The sequence below is a fragment of the Gadus morhua genome, unplaced genomic scaffold, assembly GCF_902167405.1.
Source record: "Gadus morhua unplaced genomic scaffold, gadMor3.0, whole genome shotgun sequence".
NCBI classification, from domain to species: Eukaryota; Metazoa; Chordata; class Actinopteri; order Gadiformes; family Gadidae; genus Gadus; species Gadus morhua.
The window spans coordinates 90756-96805 of NW_021963971.1; the positions used below are offsets into that span (position 1 = coordinate 90756).

General features: G+C 41.6%; 1 long non-coding RNA gene across 1 annotated transcript; it reads right to left on the reverse strand.

Moving 5' to 3' along the window:
• Positions 1-4626: 4626 nt before the first annotated feature.
• On the reverse strand, positions 4627-5343 carry LOC115538423 (uncharacterized). The gene is made up of 2 exons (XR_003975310.1): positions 5285-5343; positions 4627-4720 (listed from the first exon to the last, which is right to left on the reverse strand). It is a non-coding gene; the product is annotated as an uncharacterized LOC115538423 (long non-coding RNA).
• Between the last annotated feature and the right edge of the window lie 707 nt (positions 5344-6050).

Here is a 6050-nt window from a genome sequence, read left to right on the forward strand (position 1 = left end):
CCCCCCTCTCTCTCTCCCTCTCCTCCTCTCTCTCCCCCCCCTCTCTCTCCCCCCCTCTCTCCCCCCCCCTCTCTACCCCTCTCCCTCTCTCTTTCTCTCTCTATTCTGCAAGTCGGTAAAGGCTGCAATAGTTAGTCTATTGTTAAGACTGCATGATCTCTGACCTGGGACAATAGCAGATCTCTCTCTCTCTCTCTCTCTCTCTCTCTCTCTCTCTCTCTCTCTCTCTCTCTCTCTCTCTCTCTCTCTCTCTCTCTCTATTCTGCAAGTCGGTAGGGGCCATCTTGTCTGTTGTTAAGACTGCGTGGTCTCTGACCTGGGACAATAGAATCTCTCTCTCTCTCTCTACCTCTCTGTCTGTCTGTCTCTAGAGATATGTTTTCTCTCCATAAATATATTCCCTTAAAGATCCATCTGTTTCAAATGATAACAATGTTTTGGCAGCTACACTGGAAAAAGCCTTCTGTTGAACCAATTAAAAAAATCTAGGGTAATGGTTCACATCTATATTACATAACTTGAGCCAATGACAAATATATAGCTTGCCTCAAACAATATTTCCTATATTCATAAAAACGAAATAATACAACTTGGCACCAAGTATAATTCTATTCTTTGAATGAAGTTAATACATTTAAATCGTATGTTAAATCGTAAACAAGAAAATATTGATTCACTCCAACAATTGTTTCTCATTTAAGAAATATCTATCAGAAATAATTTGTTTTATCCAATCAAAAAGATTAAAATTTAATCAAACAATTGTTTCTCATTTAAGTCATAATATGCATCCGATATAATTTGTTTTATCCAATTTAAAAGATAAAAATCGAATCAAACAATTGTTTCTCATTTAAGAAATATCTATCGGAAATAATTTGTTTTATCCAATCAAAAAGATTAAAATGTAATCAAACAATTGTTTCTCATTTAAACATGAACATTTTTAAACATAACATATTTTTGTATACAATATATATTAACAATCTAAATGGCAGAGTTAGGCCTACTCCAGACCTCCCTCCAGACACAGACAGGCTGTGCTAGCTCACAGAACCAGTGAGTCATCATCACTCTGGTCAAGGCTCTCTACTGCAGGTTCAGCTGTAGGTGCTACCTTGAATGAATAAGAAGCCGATGTTCCAAAAAGCTTCAAATCATGATCAGGCAGCTGGTGCTCAAAGCAAGCATCACCTGACAGCTTTAATCCATATCGGATGTATAGGATGGAGTTTAAGGTCTGCAAAGACATCCGGTTCCTGAGTTTGCTTTTTACCACGAGGACTGAGCTGCCTGTAAGTGCGTTGAGACGGGGGAGGGGCCGCGCAGGCACCCGGTGCTCGTTGTGAAGAGGTAATAGCGATAGTGCTTTCACCTCAAAAAGTCGCCAAAAGTCACCAATAGCAGCTGAAAAAGGAGCTAGATTTGTCGCTTGTCGCTGTTTTGAAAAAAAGTCGCCAAAGGGGTCTGAAAAGTAGCTAAATATAGCGTCAAAATCGCTAAGTTGGCAACACTGCGGTTTGGTCCAGTAGTCGTAAGCGTCTTTGTATTTAATGCGCATGCGCAGGCTTGTACGTAACCTTGAAATTGTACATTTGTCTAAACAAATATTTCTAAATTGAGCTCCTAATCAAATATAACTGTGTTTTAGGAAGAAAACAAAAAATGTTTATTTGGATTGAATGACAAAATTATTAATCAGTTGAATACACAACCTTAAAATTTTACATTTGTCAAAATGGATATTTCTTAATTGAGCTCCTAATTAAAAATATCTATATTTCACAGTATTTTGAAATAAAAAAAACTTATTTTAAAAATAAAACAAAAAATGTTTATTTGAATTGAATTACAAAATAATAATCAGATGAAGTACGGCTTAAAAAACTTTTTCCAGTGTACTTATTCAGCCAATTGTGCAAGGATAATTGTCAAATTTCACTAGTCAATAGCTGGAGGTAATATATTGTATATTTCATTCCAATATTTGAGGTATTTAGTTTGATTTTGATTTAAATATCAATATCTAGATCATAACTGCAGTTTCCGCACGCGCATTAAGTGCCCTCATCCTCTACGTATCATTAAATCCTTAGCAATAAGTTGGAAACCATCGGAAATTACACTAGTTTCTGAGCACATAATATTTTGGCTATAATTTTGTAACTAATAGAATTCAACATCTTTGGGAGAATAATATTCATGTATACATGTGGTAATATCTGTAAATCCACTTTGTTTGTACAAACATATTACTTTTGGGCAACATACGAAAAGGTTGTTCCACAGTTTCAATATGGAATATTGAAAAGTAATTAACGTTGTACAATCTTGTAACTCTTGCTCTCTCTCGCTCTCTCTCGCTCTCTCTTGCTCTGGCTCGCTCTCTCTAGCTCACACTCTCTCTCTCTCTCTTGCTCTCTCTACCTCTCTCTCTCTAGAGATATGTTCTCTCTATCTCTCTCTCTCTCCACGCACACACTTATTGAAGGCAACAAGTGTCATTTTGGCCTGGGTGCTCCTGGCTGTTTGGTAAGGCAATGGTAGCCTGCACAACGGGACCCACGGTGTGTTATATCTGTCTGTCTGTCTACCTGCCTGTCTAAAGGTAGGTCCTCCCTCACCCCCCTCATGAAGACACCTTCCCATCTGCGTTACAACCCCCCCCCCCCCACAGAATAGCTTTGTCTTTCATGCCCCACTCTGGCGTCGTTTTGAGTACTCGTCGTTAACGATTGTTCATGGTTATGGGTGCGAGGTGAAGTCCTCCACTATCGGTCTCTGTGAAGATCGAGCCACAATAGAACATTAACGAGAGTTCCAATCCTTATTATCTTTCACTTCTCCCATTCTTCTGAACTTTCCTGAAGCCGGCACGGTCTGTGTTCCTAAGCAGTAGCTCCATAGCGGACGTTCAGAGTAAATACGTAAATACCAAGACTGCATGCTTACCTTTTACATTCAAGTCTGTTGGTATTTTGTTATTAAAGACGATGAATTATTAATCTACGAGTCCCTCCTAACCCTTTACACTCGTAAAGTCCCCACCACCCCCCTCCAGGCCCAGTCTAACACCCCGTCCCCTCACTGGCCTTCCATCTCTCTCTCTCTCTCTCCAACCCCGTCTCTCTCCGCTTCTCCTCCTCCACTGTCTTAATAAACCCCCACCACCAATCTTCCTCACGCCAAACCCTCCTCGTGAATCCAACCCCCAGCCTCTCCCAGGACACATCTCTCTCTCTCTGTCGCTATTTTTAACGACGATAACTTATATTTGTAGTTCCCCTTATCATCCAAGGTTCTCATAGCACTATCTGTGTACATATAAATGTACACACAGCGCAGAGACAGAGTGTACTGAGAACACAAATTGCGGTTAAGCGGTAGCCTTATGCCATAAGGTACCACAGTTTTCAGCCGGACAGATAGAACTCAGAGAAGTTTCTGTAGTCGGCTGATGCGTATGTAGTTTGCACCGACGCCATATTTGAAGTTCTTGGTAGTGAATCCAACGCCCCCCTCTCCCCCCTCCCTCCGCATGCCCCTGGTAATCTACCTCTCTTACACCTCCCTCCCCTTGAAACCCTTTCATCTCCCTCTTCAGATCCCGTCCAACACCCCCCTCCCCTCCTTCCGCACCCCCTTCATGAATGCCTTCAAACACTCTCTTCCCCTCACTTCCTTATTCATATTGCTGAAAGAAGAAGGCCACACGCCTTTATATTTGATAATTGAATTGAAGTTATTTTCCTCCAACTCTCATCTATCTTAGTGAACCCCCGACAAACACTCTTCCTCCAGCAAAACCTCCTCGTAAAGACCCCCCCACCAGGGGCGGACTGGGACAAAAAATCGGCCCGGGCATTTTGAACCAGACCGGCCTACTAAATTCGATAACACACCTTTTCAGTCTTTTTGGTCTCTCGAATGTCTACACCAACCAGGCTTCTAGCTAGCAGGGCGTCTGCCCTATAGTCTACTAAAAAATAAGAAGAAATGGGACGCCCTACTTTTAGGCAGGACGGCCTAAAGACGCCCTATTTTTCTCCCGTTTTACCTGTTAACTTTGCTGAATGTGATCAAAATTCACCGTTTCAGTCGCTTCAGTGCTTAGCGAAGTCTAGAATCATACATATGCCCTGCCAATTAGAAAATAGCATTGCTGTATTCCCGCTACAACAACGTTACATCATGATTCCAACGAAACATTGATTCACGGGCTCGCAGAAGCTACAGAAGACAGATGTCTCACCGCACGTCACTGAACCTACTGCTTTATGAGTTCAACAAGAGTTTGTGTGTTAAGGTGGTGGTCTTAATTAATCTAAATTCAATACAATACAATATACATCATACACTTTAAAGTTGTGTAGAAAGTTGTTTCTTTTTGTTAAAGTTGTTACTTGAATTTTGTACCTTGTTACCTAGTTTCAGTTACACTCACTGTCATTATGTATTAAATTACTAAACATATAAATAAATCAGTGTAATTGCAATATTACCTAAAAACGATCAAGTGCTGTACAAAAAATCCTAGCTAAAAGCCTGACTCCAACTGTGCAACTATTTTCCACATACCTCTTAAGCCATGCAATGAGTTAATAGCAATCAGTGAGAGTGGACGCATTATACACTTCCAAAAGGTGTTATTTATTAACAAAAAAAGTATAATCCACGTCCATCGCAGTAATGGGTAGAGTTCATCCGACTGGGTGTGTACCTGCGTTTAATAGAAGAGAGAGACAAAAAATAGAAGACAAAGACAAAGAATAGAAAAGAGAATAAATGATGGATCAGATGTTACTCTACTGTATCAAGAGTAGTACCCACTAAATTGTGAACTGAATTCATTTTTTGTGGAGGAGGTGGTGTGGTTCCCGCCGCATCTTGCAGCACTTCGCACGCCAGTGCTACCACTGTTTTCACGTCTTCATAAATGAACATCATAACATCGTCATACAGTACACCATGGCACATAAATGACACCACCCTATCCTGGGCGGTGGGCTGTCGGACTAATGACTTTCTTGTTGTCGGAGTATAGGGCTATCATAATTCGGTATCTGGACCGCGCACCAATGGGCTAACGGGCTAGCCCACCACTCAAACACACAACATTAGAGTGTAGGCTAACGGCTGGCTGTTTCAGAGTAGAGTAGGCTGAGGGCTAGCAACAGCTACAGACTTGTCTTGTATTTACAATGCAAACGAACTTGGCCATAGAACATAGGTCCTAAGTCAAACATATTTTAGAGACGTTTTAATTCATGATCAGTAAGCTTACCCTAGGTCGTTGTATCGTATCGCCACCAGCATCACTGGGCCTCATGAGCGCATGCGTAGAACTGGGTGCCTCGTTGCGTGTATGTATGCAAATCCAAATTCTCTACCTCAATCCGCACAGTTGAGAACACTTCGGCTGTGTAAGAACCAATTTAGAGGTGTTTATTAATAAGGTGGAGATATTTTCTTACTTTGGACTTCCGAAGTCTGTAAAACACATATTAGAAGACACTTAAAAAAAAATCGAAAAATAGTCACCATGAGTGTGAAGACCGATTGCGAGTAGCAGTATAAAACTCAGTCAGTCAGTCAGTCAGTGCGATTAAGATAGGTATAGCTCTTGGAGAAAATTGCGCTTGTGCCGCTGTGTTAATCATTTCGGCTGATGCGATGATGGGCCGGTACATGAAAGTGATGGGCCGGTCGGATTATATTTTCGGCCATCGGCCCACCGGGGATGTCCCCGGTATTCCCGATGGCCAGTCCGCCCCTGCCCCCCACCCCTCCCACGACACCTCTCTCTCTCTCTCTCTGTGGCTGTTTAACGATAACTTCTGTTTGTAGTTCCCCTTTTCATCCGAGGACTATCTGTGTATATATAAATGTATACACAGTGCGGAGAAAGAGTGTACTGAGAGCGCAAATTGCGGTTAAGTGGTGGCCTTATGCCATAAGGTATATATATCAGCCGGACAGATAGAACTCAGAGAAGTTTCTTTTATCGGCTGATACGTATGTAGTTTGCCCCGCCGCCATATTTGTAGTTC